The 19,082-nt window shown below is 30.0% G+C and overlaps 1 long non-coding RNA gene across 1 annotated transcript in view; it reads right to left on the bottom strand.

The window, feature by feature from the left end:
* Positions 1–391: 391 nt before the first annotated feature.
* LOC145269330 (uncharacterized) overlaps positions 392–19,082 on the bottom strand; it is a 49,081-nt gene continuing 30,390 nt past the window's right edge. Inside the window, exon 2 of the long non-coding RNA XR_013864986.1 lies at positions 392–4,397. This is a non-coding gene — a long non-coding RNA (uncharacterized LOC145269330). The remainder of the gene's footprint in view (positions 4,398–19,082) is intronic.

Raw genomic sequence — 19,082 nt, 5'->3', positions numbered from 1 at the left:
AATTGAAATAAGAAAATTGTCTGAATTTGCTTTTTTCCATCTTGTATTCAACGTTCTTAAAAAAGAATATATAATTCTTTTAAAAAGATTGTCATTTGAACGATTAGAAAGAGCAAAAAATGCTCTTTAAAACGATGACATAAAGGTATAATAACGACAATTTATTAGAAAATCCATTTTCAGAAATTTTGTAAGACCTTTCTTGCCGACATATTTTCCGAGTCATGAAATGGTAAAATCTTAATCTGAAACCAATAATAAAATATTGTTTTCAGGTTTTAAAACTTAAATCCTAACAGTTTACACACGAAATAAATACAGCCGTGAAATTGCTATTATTGTTTTCTATGAAAAATGTAAATAAAGTAAAAGAATTTTCTAGAAGAAAATCTGACTTTCAATTAAAAAATAATTTTATTTCCAATCTGTTAAGGTGATTCAACTGAAAAAACAGTTTGAAAAATAATATTTACATTAAGAATACAGAAATTTACCAAACGTTTGAAACATTCAATAAATCTGACACTGGTTAACATGAGGCATTAAGTGAGTTTTCTTGGCGGAATTAGAAATCCCACGACTGGCGTCAGGCAGTGTGCTGACCATGACAGTTTGGTACACTTTCATCTTGGTATTGGTCATCTAGATAATATTGATCTAGACTCTATTTATCAACTCAACTATGTTGTTGTTTTTTCAATAGTGTTTGGGGTTAAGGGTCCACGAATAGATTGCTCAGGAATAGATTGTTCAGGAATAGATTGCTCAGGAATAGATTGCTCAGGAATAGATTGCTCAGGAATAGATTGTTCAGGAATAGATTGCTCATGAATAAATTGCTCAGGAATAGATTGCTCATGAATAGATTGCTCAGGAATAGATTGCTCATGAATAAATTGCTCAGGAATAGATTGCTCAGGAATAGATTGTTCAGGAATAGATTGCTCAGGAATAGATTGCTCAGGAATAGATTGCTCAGGAATAGATTGTTCAGGAATAGATTGCTCAGGAATAGATTGCTCAGGAATAGATTGCTCAGGAATAGATTGCTCATGAATAGATTGTTCAGGAATAGATTGCTCAGGAATAGATTGTTCAGGAATAGATTGCTGGATATTTTGGATGTTTGGTTTGTGTACACAACGACTACTTCAATGTTGTAGTCACCAATATTTAAATTATAGTTTACATCTATGCCGAGGATATTAGTCTATTTTATGCTGATGGTCATGTGTAAAGAAGTTGATGAAATGCAACAACACATCTTCAGTGTAAGTTGTTAATACTGCATTATCAGTAAAGAGTAATTCCCGGATGAGTACCTACTCCATTTTTGTCTTAGCTCTGATGTGCACAACGTTGAAGAAAGTAGAACTGCATTTGGTATACATTCTATTTCCCGATTTTAATCTTAAAAACTGAAACAACTTGTTAAAAGTGTAGGACAATAACAGGGAAAGAAAATGCTAAACAATGGTCAGCAAGGAAACATAATTGTTCTGAGTCACTGGTTGAAGGAATATATGTAAGGTGGCCTACATATCCTCATGAAAGGTTTATTCATTGTCAGGCATTTAATTTTCTATGGCAGAATCAGAAATGGACCTTGCTGATAAAATTTTCTATGGCAGAATCAGAAATGGACCTTGCCGATAAAATTTTGTTTAGGTTAGTCAAGTTGCTGAAAAGTTGTTGTCTCTGTTCATGTCATTTTCCTGATGATGGCATACATACATACATACATACAGAAATATTTATTAATGAGAAATTGCCACACACCATGTGATTCATGGAGCATTGTTCCTGGTTTTCCTTAGGACAGTAATTGTCTTTGCAAACTTCTCTTTTGGTGTTGATTGCTGGCTCTAATTCATCTATGTCAGCTTTAAACTTCTAAAGTGTTTACTGCGGAGTTGTAGATATCGGGGATGTGAACCTACATCTTCACATTGCCAGCAAGTCAGTCTTTAATAAGAGAGGAATTTTTCTGAGTGGTTCAATTGATTCACTTGAAGTGGATATAAAATGTATTGCCAACATTAGTATGATCGGTGTCACACTCAAATCTGTGAAACCCACATGTAGTTAGAAGTTATTTGTTAATGACAAGAAAATGATTCCCGATACTTTAAGAGAGCATTGATTTCTTTATGAGTTATACAGATATTTGATGGTTCATTTAAGTATCAGTTAACTTTGTGTTTTTGTTTTCACTTGATTTTGTTAAATTCAAAAGTTTAAACAAGTCAGTCTCATTAAATATCGATATCTATAGAAGTTTCCTATTTAGTGCCATCGTATAAACTAGTGTGTTGTTTTGCTAATAGGTCTTGTTTTGGGCTTTCATTATCATGCTATTTTTTTTCAAATATTTAATGCAGGATTAATTTGAAATGTGAGATGTACTCATATTGGTATGTTCTGACAATTGTGCCAAGAGACTAAAGACATGCAAGGGTATTTACTTATATGCAGAAAAATGCTTTATCCATTCATGATGAGTTAAATTTATATCCCAGTGCTATTACAACAAAAAGAAGTTGCACTTTTCAGTATTTTGGTGTTTTTTTAAAGATTTGTTTCCATTAATCCAGTACTTCTTTTTTTTTTTTTTACTCACGTTCACCCTTAACAAGGTATATCACCATTTGAGCGTACGGAGCTATTAACAAAGATTTACAAGATGTTGGTTCACGTTACATTTAAATTTCTGCATATCACTACAGGCAGGAAAGCATGTAGCTGGAAGGAAATTCCAAAGTCTAACTTTTTGAGGGAAGAAACCATTACAGTAGAAAACTTGTTGGCATTTAGGGACCTCAATAGTGAATGGGTGAGATTTTGTTGCTAAGCCGGTTTGTTGAAGGGGCACAAGTGCAACAAGTTCATCAGAACACATTCAATTAAAATATTTGTAAAACAGGCAAGATGCAACATTGTGGCAATGGGACAGGAGTTGGAGCTTAGTTGACAAAGTGGGATCTATTAGATTGAAAACTTTTTTGGACACTATCCAAGAAGGAAAGGCTAGTAACACCTGTCCAGATATGTCAACAATAGTCCATGCATGGGCGAATTGTGGTCTTGTAGAGGTACAAGATACTTTCAGGAGTGAGTAGTTTTCTAGCTTGATAGAGGGCACTCACCGTTTTGCAGCAGCCTTTGCAATGTTGTCAATGTATTTGTTCCAGACCATATTGCCTGCATTGTTAAGCTTAAGAGTTTGAAGGATGAATTCTCAGGTAGGTGTTATTTGTCATGGATATCAGTGGTTTAAGCGGTGTCTTGTAATTCTTAAATAATGTGACTTTCTCTCAAGAACAATGTTGTTTTCACATCCCTGAGTCAGTGTGTGTTGAAATGTGTGTCATACAATTATGTTTGCATGAAAACGATGATTTAAACATTTCACAAGGTTGTCACATGTTTTGAAAAATTAATTCGTGACATTATAAGTAAATACTTGTAATAAATGTGGATATTCTTGTTCAATTCCTGTGCATTTATATAACTATCAATTGTGAATTCTGAGAAAATATTCACATACTTTATAAGAAATATGATTTTGCTTAGCTGTGTGATTTTTGCATATGCCTTACTAAATTTGATTTTATAGTACAGGAATATTCACATAGTTCACAAGAATATGGTTTTTCACCAGTGTGTGTTCTCACATGTCTCACAAGATTAGATTTTTGAGAAGAAGAGTATTCACATAATTCACAAGAAAATGGCTTTTCACCAGTGTGACTTCTTATATGTGTTAATAAATTTAACTTCATTGCACATGAATATCCACATGTTTCACAGGAATATAATTTTACCCCTGTGTGTGTTGGCATATGATTCAGTAACGTTGATTTATGAGAACAACAGTATCCACAAATTTCACAAGAATATGGCTTTTCCCCAGTGTGAATTCTCAGATGCCGCACTAAATTTGATTTTGAAGAACAACAATATCCACACACTTGACAAGAATATGGCTTTTCACCAGTGTGAGTTCGCATATGTTTTAGCAAATGTGACTTTGTAGAACAAGCATATCCACATATTTGACAAGAATGTGGTTTTTCTCCACTGTAGACCTGCATGATTGACCGAATTTGATTTCTTGCCAAAACGTTTGCATACTGCATGAGAATATTGCCTTTTTCAAATACTCGATACTTCAGAGAAAGTTGGCTTTTATGTAGTTTTTATTTAATGTATTTATTAAATCTACTTAATATTTCATAAATATCTCATCTCTGAAATATGTGGTTTTCCGCACTATTTGGATGGATTTAACATAGTTTTGCACACAAAATATTGCGGTTGTAGACTTCTCTTATAGTAAATCTTTAAAAACAATAATGATCAATTAAAATTCTGTAAAGACGATCAAACAGGAACATCTGAAAATAAAAACAAATTTCAATTTTTACTCTTTGCATTAGTTTGTTTATCAGTTTCTATATTATTGCATTTTACTTGCAACTTCTTAATTTTATTATCGCTTAAGTAATATCATCATTAAGAATCTATTTGGACAATGAGGTGTCCGTTTCCTTGTCCACATGATAATGGGCCAAAATGAATAGAAAGACATTCTTTATGTTTCCCACGGAATTTTAACTTAAGTATTGCTTGTGCCCGTGTGACTGAGTTTCAAATCGACAACTATTGTGTCCTATGGAGTGAGAAATAAAAGATTTAATGTCGTTCATTTGGATAAACTTGCCAATGTTGGGTACATGGAAAATAAAAACAGAGATCAGTGCATCAATGCTTATCAAGCGACATTTAAAAAAATGGTAATTGTTGGTTGATGAAGTGTAACTGAAATTATATATATCAATTTGGGTTTTGAAGAATTGTGTAGCAAAATAACCGAGTTAGTTTGTTGTGTATCGTTAATGCAGATGAAACGTTTGTATATAAGTTTACAGAGATTATTCTATGTTGGAAATTTTCTTTAGTTATTTATTTCTAACACTGTTTTTGTTTATAGAAAAGAACAATCTTTCGTAGAAAAACAACTTTTCGTTTTTTTTTTTTTTTGACGAAGGCAATTAAAAACCAACCAGTTATTGAATTTAATAACAAATTATATTCAATCTTAATTACAAATTAAAAAAAAGTAATAAGTTAAAAGTTTGCTGGTTTCTAAAACGGTTCTTCTGGAGAACGTTCTTTTTGTTGAAGAAAATAAGGTAGCAGAGGTGAGGAGGATTGTTTTTTTTTTCAGTAAATTCTTTTCAAACTCTTCTTGTGCTTTCAGTAAATTCTTTTTAAGCTTAGCGTCTAGTTTAAGGTTCTTTTTTTTAAGTGTTTATATATAGTCTTTCCTCAAGTAATAGTAGGAAATTTGGATAAAGTCACTTATGCAAATTGCCCTAAAAGGTTTTGTTAAGAATATTTTAAACATCTGCTTATAAAATCGATAGGAAAGTATAAAAACGTACTGCTTAGTTTAATGTGTGAGGGGAGGGATGTAACAAATTCGTTGGATGATGACAAAGATGATGGGGCATGTGTAAAAAAAAGAAGTAAAAATCAGAAGATTAAAATATGATAAAGGAAAACTCCTTAAAAAACGGCGACAGTGAAAGTTAAAAGTAACCCTTTTTATTATTCTATCCATGATTGAAATGTTAGGTTTTCATAAACTAATTCAAGTTAATGCAATAGAACTTAAATGTTTGTGTTTCTAAGCTTGTAAGGAAATATAGAATGTAGCAAAAATTACTTATTTGAGAGATTATAAATAAAATATTTATGTTACTTATAATCAATTCCACACAACCATTCACTGCAGTCTAAAAATAAATACTAATATAAATATTAGTTACAATTAGAAAATAATTTAATTTTCCTGTCATACAAGTATAATAAAGCTTCCTTGGTTATTGTTATATTTACCCACCAAGCCAATAGACAGCCGAATTCCTCAGAAAATGCATTGAGTCGCAGAAATTAGGAACTCATACATTTGTGAAAATTTATATCAGTGTAGTAAATAATAGGCAATCAACAATTCCACACTATCCAACAACCTTGAGGTTTGTTGCACGGCAAACTGAGAAGGCAAACCTGCTTGCCTAATGGTTTGGCTCAACAAACCATCCACACCCAAATTTCTTATTCTGGATGGAAGAAACACTTCGTGATCTGAAAATCATCTCTTCCCATGTTCGTGAGGTCATAAAACACCTATACACCTTGCAGACGTGTGATTTTACCCCTGCTATACTATTAAAAAATGTTCTGTTGGAGTTGCCCCGGTTTCTCCAAACTCTTCAATAAATATCTTACTAAATCTTGCTTTCTTGATCAATTTCATGAAGAATTTCGGCAAAAGAACTGACCCACTCGATTTTCGCCCCCATTAGCTTAATTTCTCTCTTTGGCAAAATCTGTAAGACCTAAATCAACAAAGAATTAGGCCACGACCCCATAGATAATACACTTCTTTCCTATAGACAGTATGTGTTTCAGTAAGCCCATACAACTGCAGATATCTTAACCAGAATCTCTGAACATATATACTCCACACAGGATAAGAAAAGGAAGGTTAGCAAAGAATCCCTAGATATATCTAAAGTCTTAGAATGGATTTCGCACGATAGTCTTCTCAGGAACATTAAATCCTACTATATTACCGGACGATTAATAAACACAATCCAATCCTAAATGAAGGGAAACTCCAGGTTGTCCTGGTATATCATATAAATATGGGTGTCCAATAGGGGTTGGGTTTTCCCCATTTATTATTTCTGATATTTACAAATGATTGCCAATTTATTTTTTCTGATATTAATAAATTATTGCCTCATTTATTTGTTCTGATATTCACAAATTATTCTATTTATTATTTCGTATATTAATAAATGATTCCCCTATTAAGTATTTTGATCTTCACAAATGATTCTCCCATTAATTTTTTCTTATATTCACAAATGATTCCCCCATTTATTTTTCTGATATTCATAAATGATTCCCGCTTTATTGTTTCTGATATTCACAAATGATTCCCCCATTTATTATTTCTGATATTCATAAATGATTCCCCATTTATTATTTCTGATATTCACAAATGATTCCACATTTATAATTTCTGATATTAACAAATGATTCCCCCATTTATTTTTCTGATATTCACAAATTATTCCCCCATTTATTTTTCTGATGTTCACAACTGATTCCCCCATTTATTTTTCTGATATTCACAAATGATTCCCCCATTTATTTTTCGGATGTTAACAAATGATTCCCCCATTTATTTTTCTGATATTCTTAAATTATTCCCCCATTTATTATTTCTGATATTCATAAATGATTCCCCCATTTATTTTTCTGATGTTCACAAATGATTCCCCCATTTATTTTTCTGATATTCACAAGTGATTCCCCCATTTATTTTTCTGATGTTCATAAATGATTCCCCCATTTCTTTATCTGATATTCACAAATGATTCCCCCATTTATTTTTCTGATGTTCACAAATGATTCCCCCATTTATTTTTCTGATGTTAATAAATGATTCCCCCATTTATTTTTCTGATATTCACAAATGATTCCCCCATTTCTTTATCTGATATTCACAAATGATTCCCCCATTTTTTTTCTGATGTTCACAAATGATTCCCCCATTTATTTTTCTGATGTTCACAAATGATTCCCCATTTATTATTTCTGATATTAACAAATGATTCCACATTAATTATTTCTGATATTCATAAATTATTCCCCCATTTATTTTTCTGATATTCACAAATTATTCCCCCATTTATTTTTCTGATGTTCACAAATGATTCCCCCATTTATTTTTCTGATATTCACAAATGATTCCCCCATTTATTTTTCGGATGTTCACAAATGATTCCCCTATTTATTTTTCTGATATTCAAAAATGATTCCCCCATTTATTTTTCTGATGTTCACAAATGATTCCCCCATTTATTTTTCTGATGTTCATAAATTTTTCCTCCAGTTATTTTTCTGATATTCACAAATGATTCCCCCATTTATTTTTCTGATATTCACAAATGATTCCCACATTTATTTTTCTGATATTCACAAATGATTCTCCCATTTATTTTTCTGATATTCACAAATGATTCCCCCATTTATTTTTCTGATATTCACAAATGATTCCCCCATTTATTTTTCTGATGTTCACAAATAGTTCCCCCATTTATTTTTCTGATATTCACAAATGATTCCCCCATTTATTATTTCTGATATTCATAAATTATTCCCCCATTTATTTTTCTGATATTCACAAATGATTCCCCCATTTATGTTTCTGATGTTCACAAATGATTCCCCTATTTATTTTTCTGATATTCACTAATGATTCCCCCATTTAATTTTTTGATATTCACAAATGATTCCCCAGTTATTATTTCTGATATTCACAAATGATTCCCCCATTTAATTTTTTGATATTCACAAATGATTCCCCCATTTATTTTTCTGATATTAACAAATGATTCCCCATTGATTTTTCTGATGTTAACCAATGATTCCCCCATTTATGTTTCTGATATTCACAAATGATTCCCCCATTTATTTTTCTGATATTCACAAATGATTCCCCCATTTATTTTTCTGATGTTCACAAATGATTCCCCCATTTATTTTTCTGATATTCACAAATGATTCCCCCATTTATTTTTCTGATGTTAACAAATGATTCCCCCATTTATTTTTTTTATATTCACAAATGATTCCCCCATTTATTTTTCTGATATTCACAAATGATTCCCCCATTTATTTTTCTTATATTCACAAATGATTCCCCATTTATTATTTTTTATAATCACAAATGATTCCCCCATTTATTTTTCTTATATTCACAAATGATTACCCCATTTATTATTTCTGATATTCACAAATGATTCCCCCATTTATTTTTCTGATATTCACAAATGATTCCCCCATTTATTTTTCTGATATTCACAAATGATTCCCCCATTGATGTTTCTGATATTCACAAATGATTCCCCCATTTATTTTTCTGATATTCACAAATGATTCCCCCATTTATTTTTCTGATATTCACAAATGATTCCCCCATTTATTTTTCTGATATTCACAAATGATTCCCCATTAATTATTTCTGATATTCACAAATGATTGCCCCATTTATTTTTCTGATATTCACAAATGATTCCCCCATTTATTTTTCTGATATTCACAAATGATTCCCACATTTATTTTTCTGATGTTCATAAATGATTCCCCCATTTCTTTATCTGATATTCACAAATGATTCCTCCATTTATTTTTCTGATGTTCACAAATGATTCCCCCATTTATTTTTCTGATGTTCATAAATGATTCCCCAATTTATTTTTCTTATATTCACACAAGATTCCCCCATTTATTTATCTGATATTCACAAATGATTCCCCCATTTATTTTTCTGATGTTCACAAATGATTCCCCCATTTATTTTTCTGATGTTCACAAATGATTCCCCCATTTATTTTTCTGATATTCACAAATGATTCCCCCAGTTATTTTTCTGATATTCACAAATGATTCCCCCATTTATTCTTCTGATGGTCACAAATGATTCCCCCGTTTATTATTTCTGATATTCATGAATTATTCCCCCATTTATTATTCTGATATTCACAAATTATTCCCCCATTTTATTTTCTGATATTCACAAATTATTCCCCCATTTATTTTTCTGATATAAACAAATGATTCCCCCATTTATTATTTCTGATATTCATTAATTATTCCCCCATTTATTTTTCTGATATTCACAAATTATTCCCCCATTTATTTTTCTGATGTTCACATCTGATTCCCCCATTTATTTTTCTGATATTCACACATGATACCCCCATTTATTTTTCTGATATTCACCAATGATTCCCCCATTTATTATTTCTGATATTCATAAATTATTCCCCCATTAATTTTTCTGATGTTCACAAATGATTCCCCCATTTATTTTTTGATATTCATAAATTATTCCCCCATTTATTATTTCTGATATTCACAAATGATTCCCCCATTTATTTTTTCTGATATTCACAAATGATTCCCCCATTTATTTTTCTGATATTCACAAATGATTCCCCCATTTATTTTTCTGATGTTCACAAATAATTCCCCCATTTATTTTTCTGATGTTCACAAATGATTCCCCCATTTATTTTTCTGATATTCATAAATTATTCCCCCATTTATTATTTCTGATATTCATAAATGATTCCCCCATTTATTTTTCAGATGTTCACAAATGATTCCCCCATTTATTTTTCTGATATTCACAAGTGATTCCCCCATTTATTTTTCTGACGTTCATAAATTATTCCTCCATTTATTTTTCTTATATTCACTAATGATTCCCCCATTTATTTTTCTGATATTCACAAATGATTCCCCCATTTATTTTTCTGATGTTCACAAATGATTCCCCCATTTATTTTTCTGATATTCACAAATGATTCCCCCAGTAATTTTTCTGATATTCACAAATGATTCCACCATTTATTTTTCTGATATTCACAAATGATTCCCCCATTTATTTTTCTTATATTCACAAACGATTCCCCCATTTATTTTTCTGATATTCACAAATGATTCCCCCATTTATTATTTCTGATATTCACAAATGATTCCCCCATTTATTTTTCTGATGTTCACAAATGATTCCCCCATTTATTTTTCTGATGTTCACAAATGATTCTACCATTTATTTTTCTGATATTCATAAATTATTCCCCCATTTATTATTTCTGATATTCATATATGTGTCCCCCATTTATTTTTCTGATGTTCACAAATGATTCCCTCATTTATTTTTCTGATATTCATAAATTATTCCCCCATTTATTATTTCTGATATTCATAAATGATTCCCCCATTTATTTTTCTGATATTCACAAATGATTCCCCCATTTATTTTTCTGATGTTCACAAATGATTCCCCCATTTATTTTTCTGATGTTCATAAATTTTTCCTCCATTTATTTTTCTGATATTCACAAATGATTCCCCCATTTATTTTTCTGATATTCACAAATGATTCCCCCATTTATTTTTCTGGTGTTTACAAATGATTCCACCATTTATTTTTCTGATATTCACAAATGATTCCCTCATTTATTTTTCTGATATTCACACACGATTCCCCCATTTATTTTTCTGATATTCACAAATGATTCCCCCATTAATTATTTCTGATATTCACAAATGATTCCCCCATTTATTTTTCTGATGTTAACAAATGATTCCCCCATTTATTTTTCTTATATTCACAAATGATTCCCCATTTATTATTTTTTATAATCACAAATGATTCCCCCATTTATTTTTCTTATATTCACAAATGATTCCCCCATTTATTATTTCTGATATTCACAAATGATTCCCCCATTTATTTTTCTGATATTCACAAATGATTCCCCCATTTATTTTTCTGATATTCACAAATGATTCCCCCATTGATGTTTCTGATATTCACAAATGATTCCCCCATTTATTTTTCTGATATTAACAAATGATTCCCGCATTTATTTTTCTGATATTCACAAATGATTCCCCCATTTATTTTTCTGATATTCACAAATGATTCCCACATTTATTTTTCTGATGTTCATAAATGATTCCCCCATTTCTTTATCTGATATTCACAAATGATTCCCCCATTTATTTTTCTGATGTTCACAAATGATTCCCACATTTATTTTTCTGATGTTCACAAATGATTCCCCCATTTATTTTTCTGATATTAACAAATGATTCCCCCATTAATTATTTCTGATATTCACAAATGATTGCCCCATTTATTTTTCTGATATTCACAAATGATTCCCCCATTTATTTTTCTGATATTCACAAATGATTCCCACATTTATTTTTCTGATGTTCATAAATGATTCCCCCATTTCTTTATCTGATATTCACAAATGATTCCCCCATTTATTTTTCTGATGTTCACAAATGATTCCCCCATTTATTTTTCTGATGTTCATAAATGATTCCCCTATTTATTTTTCTTATATTCACACAAGATTCCCCCATTTATTTATCTGATATTCACAAATGATTCCCCCATTTATTTTTCTGATGTTCACAAATGATTCCCCCATTTATTTTTCTGATGTTCACAAATGATTCCCCCATTTATTTTTCTGATATTCACAAATGATTCCCCCAGTTATTTTTCTGATATTCACAAATGATTCCCCCATTTATTCTTCTGATGGTCACAAATGATTCCCCCGTTTATTATTTCTGATATTCATGAATTATTCCCCCATTTATTATTCTGATATTCACAAATTATTCCCCCATTTTATTTTCTGATATTCACAAATTATTCCCCCATTTATTTTTCTGATATAAACAAATGATTCCCCCATTTATTATTTCTGATATTCATTAATGATTCCCCCATTTATTTTTCTGATATTCACAAATTATTCCCCCATTTATTTTTCTGATGTTCACAACTGATTCCCCCATTTATTTTTCTTATATTCACACATGATACCCCCATTTATTTTTCTGATATTCACCAATGATTCCCCCATTTATTATTTCTGATATTCATAAATTATTCCCCCATTAATTTTTCTGATGTTCACAAATGATTCCCCCATTTATTTTTTGATATTCATAAATTATTCCCCCATTTATTATTTCTGATATTCACAAATGATTCCCCCATTTATTTTTTCTGATATTCACAAATGATTCCCCCATTTATTTTTCTGATATTCACAAATGATTCCCCCATTTATTTTTCTGATGTTCACAAATGATTCCCCCATTTATTTTTCTGATGTTCACAAATGATTCCCCATTTATTTTTCTGATATTCATAAATTATTCCCCCATTTATTATTTCTGATATTCATAAATGATTCCCCCATTTATTTTTCTGATGTTCACAAATGATTCCCCCATTTATTTTTCTGATATTCACAAGTGATTCCCTCATTTATTTTTCTGACGTTCATAAATTATTCCTCCATTTATTTTTCTGATATTCACTAATGATTCCCCCATTTATTTTTCTGATATTCACAAATGATTCCCCCATTTATTTTTCTGATGTTCACAAATGATTCCCCCATTTATTTTTCTGATATTCACAAATGATTCCCCCAGTTATTTTTCTGATATTCACAAATGATTCCACCATTTATTTTTCTGATATTCACAAATGATTCCCCCATTTATTTTTCTGATATTCACAAACGATTCCCCCATTTATTTTTCTGATATTCACAAACGATTCCCCCATTTATTTTTCTGATATTCACAAATGATTCCCCCATTTATTATTTCTGATATTCACAAATGATTCCCCCATTTATTTTTCTGATGTTCACAAATGATTCCCCCATTTATTTTTCTGATGTTCACAAATGATTCTATCATTTATTTTTCTGATATTCATAAATTATTCCCCCATTTATTATTTCTGATATTCATATATGTGTCCCCCATTTATTTTTCTGATGTTCACAAATGATTCCCTCATTTATTTTTCTGATATTCATAAATTATTCCCCCATTTATTATTTCTGATATTCATAAATGATTCCCCCATTTATTTTTCTGATATTCACAAATGATTCCCCCATTTATTTTTCTGATGTTCACAAATGATTCCCCCATTTATTTTTCTGATGTTCATAAATTTTTCCTCCATTTATTTTTCTGATATTCACAAATGATTCCCCCATTTATTTTTCTGATATTCACAAATGATTCCCCCATTTATTTTTCTTATATTCACAAATTATTCCCCCATTTATTTTTCCGATGTTCACAAATTATTCCCCCATTTATTATTTCTGATAATCATAAATTCTTCCCCCATTTATTTTTCTGATATTCACAAATGATTCCCCCATTTATTTTTCTGATATTCACAAATGATTCCCCCATTTATTTTTCTGGTGTTAACAAATGATTCCACCATTTATTTTTCTGATATTCACAAATGATTCCCTCATTTATTTTTCTGATATTCACACACGATTCCCCCATTTATTTTTCTGATATTCACAAATGATTCCCCCATTTATTATTTCTGATATTCACAAATGATTCCCCCATTTATTTTTCTGATGTTCACAAATGATTCCCCCATTTATTTTTCTGATGTTCACAAATGATTCCCCCATTTATTTTTCTGATATTCATACATTATTCCCCCATTTATTATTTCTGATATTCATATATGATTCCCCCATTTATTTTTCTGATATTAACAAATGATTCCCCCATTAATTATTTCTGATATTCACAAATGATTGCCCCATTTATTTTTCTGATATTCACAAATGATTCCCCCATTTATTTTTCTGATATTCACAAATGATTCCCACATTTATTTTTCTGATGTTCATAAATGATTCCCCCATTTCTTTATCTGATATTCACAAATGATTCCCCCATTTATTTTTCTGATGTTCACAAATGATTCCCCCATTTATTTTTCTGATGTTCATAAATGATTCCCCTATTTATTTTTCTTATATTCACACAAGATTCCCCCATTTATTTATCTGATATTCAAAAATGATTCCCCCATTTATTTTTCTGATGTTCACAAATGATTCCCCCATTTATTTTTCTGATGTTCACAAATGATTCCCCCATTTATTTTTCTGATATTCACAAATGATTCCCCCAGTTATTTTTCTGATATTCACAAATGATTCCCCCATTTATTCTTCTGATGGTCACAAATGATTCCCCCGTTTATTATTTCTGATATTCATGAATTATTCCCCCATTTATTATTCTGATATTCACAAATTATTCCCCCATTTTATTTTCTGATATTCACAAATTATTCCCCCATTTATTTTTCTGATATAAACAAATGATTCCCCCATTTATTATTTCTGATATTCATTAATGATTCCCCCATTTATTTTTCTGATATTCACAAATTATTCCCCCATTTATTTTTCTGATGTTCACAACTGATTCCCCCATTTATTTTTCTTATATTCACACATGATACCCCCATTTATTTTTCTGATATTCACCAATGATTCCCCCATTTATTATTTCTGATATTCATAAATTATTCCCCCATTAATTTTTCTGATGTTCACAAATGATTCCCCCATTTATTTTTTGATATTCATAAATTATTCCCCCATTTATTATTTCTGATATTCACAAATGATTCCCCCATTTATTTTTTCTGATATTCACAAATGATTCCCCCATTTATTTTTCTGATATTCACAAATGATTCCCCCATTTATTTTTCTGATGTTCACAAATGATTCCCCCATTTATTTTTCTGATGTTCACAAATGATTCCCCCATTTATTTTTCTGATATTCATAAATTATTCCCCCATTTATTATTTCTGATATTCATAAATGATTCCCCCATTTATTTTTCTGATGTTCACAAATGATTCCCCCATTTATTTTTCTGATATTCACAAGTGATTCCCTCATTTATTTTTCTGACGTTCATAAATTATTCCTCCATTTATTTTTCTGATATTCACTAATGATTCCCCCATTTATTTTTCTGATATTCACAAATGATTCCCCCATTTATTTTTCTGATGTTCACAAATGATTCCCCCATTTATTTTTCTGATATTCACAAATGATTCCCCCAGTTATTTTTCTGATATTCACAAATGATTCCACCATTTATTTTTCTGATATTCACAAATGATTCCCCCATTTATTTTTCTGATATTCACAAACGATTCCCCCATTTATTTTTCTGATATTCACAAACGATTCCCCCATTTATTTTTCTGATATTCACAAATGATTCCCCCATTTATTATTTCTGATATTCACAAATGATTCCCCCATTTATTTTTCTGATGTTCACAAATGATTCCCCCATTTATTTTTCTGATGTTCACAAATGATTCTATCATTTATTTTTCTGATATTCATAAATTATTCCCCCATTTATTATTTCTGATATTCATATATGTGTCCCCCATTTATTTTTCTGATGTTCACAAATGATTCCCTCATTTATTTTTCTGATATTCATAAATTATTCCCCAATTTATTATTTCTGATATTCATAAATGATTCCCCCATTTATTTTTCTGATATTCACAAATGATTCCCCCATTTATTTTTCTGATGTTCACAAATGATTCCCCCATTTATTTTTCTGATGTTCATAAATTTTTCCTCCATTTATTTTTCTGATATTCACAAATGATTCCCCCATTTATTTTTCTGATATTCACAAATGATTCCCCCATTTATTTTTCTTATATTCACAAATTATTCCCCCATTTATTTTTCCGATGTTCACAAATTATTCCCCCATTTATTATTTCTGATAATCATAAATTCTTCCCCCATTTATTTTTCTGATATTCACAAATGATTCCCCCATTTATTTTTCTGATATTCACAAATGATTCCCCCATTTATTTTTCTGGTGTTAACAAATGATTCCACCATTTATTTTTCTGATATTCACAAATGATTCCCTCATTTATTTTTCTGATATTCACACACGATTCCCCCATTTATTTTTCTGATATTCACAAATGATTCCCCCATTTATTATTTCTGATATTCACAAATGATTCCCCCATTTATTTTTCTGATGTTCACAAATGATTCCCCCATTTATTTTTCTGATGTTCACAAATGATTCCCCCATTTATTTTTCTGATATTCATACATTATTCCCCCATTTATTATTTCTGATATTCATATATGATTCCCCCATTTATTTTTCTGATGTTAACAAATGATTCCCCCATTTATTTCTCTCATATTCATAAATTATTCCCCCATTTATTATTTCTGATATTCATAAATGATTCCCCCATTTATTTTTCTGATATTCACAAATGATTCCCCCATTTATTTTTCTGATGTTTACAAATGATTCCCCCATTTATTTTTCTTATGTTCCGAAATTTTTCCTCCATTTATTTTTCTGATATTCACAAATGATTCCCAATTTATTGTTTCTGATATTCACAAATGATTCCCCCATTTTTTTTTCTGATATTCACAAATGATTCCCCCATTTATTTTTCTGATGTTCACAAATGATTCCCCCATTTATTTTTCTGATGTTCATAAATTTTTCCTCCAGTTATTTTTCTTATATTCACAAATTATTCCCCCATTTATTTTTCTGATATTCACAAATGATTCCCCTATTTATTTTTCTGATGTTCACAAATAGTTCCCCCATTTATTTTTCTGATATTCACAAATGATTCCCCCATTTATTATTTCTGATATTCATAAATTATTCCCCCATTTATTTTTCTGATATTCACAAATGATTCCCCCATTTATGTTTCTGATGTTCACAAATGATTCCCCTATTTATTTTTCTGATATTCACAAATGATTCCCCCATTTAATTTTTTGATATTCACAAATGATTCCCCCATTTATTTTTCTGATATTAACAAATGATTCCCCATTGATTTTTCTTTTGTTAACAAATGATTCCCCCATTTATTTTTCTGATATTCACAAATGATTCCCCCATTTATTTTTCTGATGTTCACAAATGATTCCCCCATTTATTTTTCTGATATTCACAAATGATTCCCCCATTTATTTTTCTGATATAAACAAATGATTCCCCCATTTATTTTTCTTATATTCACAAATGATTCCCCCATTTATTTTTCTGATATTCACAAATGATTCCCCCATTTATTATTTCTGATATTCACAAATGATTCCCCTATTTATTTTTCTGATATTCACAAATGATTCCCCCATTAATTATTTTTTATAATCACAAATGATTCCCCCATTTATTTTTCTGATATTCACAAATGATTCCCCCATTTATTATTTCTGATATTCACAAATGATTCCCCCATTTATTTTTCTGATATTCACAAATGATTCCCCCATTTATTTTTCTGATATTCACAAATGATTCCCCCATTTATTATTTCTGATATTCACACATGATTCCCCCATTTATTTTTCTGATATTCACAAATGATTCCCCCATTTATTTTTCTGATATTCACAAATGATTACCCCATTGATGTTTCTGATATTCACAAATGATTGCCCCATTTATTTTTCTGATATTCACAAATGATTCCCCCATTTATTATTTCTGATATTCACACATGATTCCCCCATTTATTATTTCTGATATTCACACATGATTCCCCCATTTATTTTTCTGATATTCACAAATTATTCCCCCATTTATTTTTCTGATATTCACAAATGATTGCCCCATTTATTTTTCTGATATTCACAAATGATTCCCCATTAATTATTTCTGATATTCACAAATGATTGCCCCATTTATTTTTCTGATATTCAAAAATGATTCCCCCATTTATTATTTCTGATATTCACAAATGATTACCCCATTTATTTTTTTGATATTCAAAAATGATTCCCCCATTTATTTTTCTGATATTCACAAATAATTCCCCCATTTATTTTTCTGATATTCAAAAATTATTCCCCATTTATTTTTCTGATGTTCATAAATGATTCCCCCATTTATTTGTCTGATATTCACAAATGATTCCCCATTTATTTTTCTGATATTCACAAATGATTCCCATTTATTTTTCTGATATTCACAAATGATTCCCCCATTTATTATTTCTGATATTCATAAATTATTCCCCCATTTATTTTTCTGATATTCACAAATGATTCCCCCATTTATGTTTCTGATGTTCACAAATAATCCCCTATTTATATTTCTGATATTCACAAATGATTCCCCCATTTAATTTTTTTATATTCACAAATGATTCCCCAGTTATTATTTCTGATATTCACAAATGATTCCCCCATTTATGTTTCTTATGTTCACAAATGATTCCCCCATTTATTTTTCTGATATTCACAAATGATTCCCCCATTTAATTTTTTGATATTCACAAATGATTCCCCCATTTATTTTTCTGATATTCATAAATTATTCCCCTATTTATTTTTCTGATGTTCACAAATTATTCTACCATGTATTTTTCTGATATTCATGAATTATTCCCCCATTTATTATTTCTGATAATCATAAATTATTCCCCCATTTGTTTATCTGATATTCACAAATGATTCCATTTATGTTTCTGATGTTCACAA

Source organism: Euprymna scolopes, chromosome 45 (assembly GCF_053919585.1).
Source record: "Euprymna scolopes isolate OS-2025 chromosome 45, ASM5391958v1, whole genome shotgun sequence".
In the NCBI taxonomy this organism is placed as follows: domain Eukaryota; kingdom Metazoa; phylum Mollusca; class Cephalopoda; order Sepiida; family Sepiolidae; genus Euprymna; species Euprymna scolopes.
Note: the sequence above shows the minus strand (reverse complement) of the source record. Positions and strands in the feature narration are given on the sequence as shown.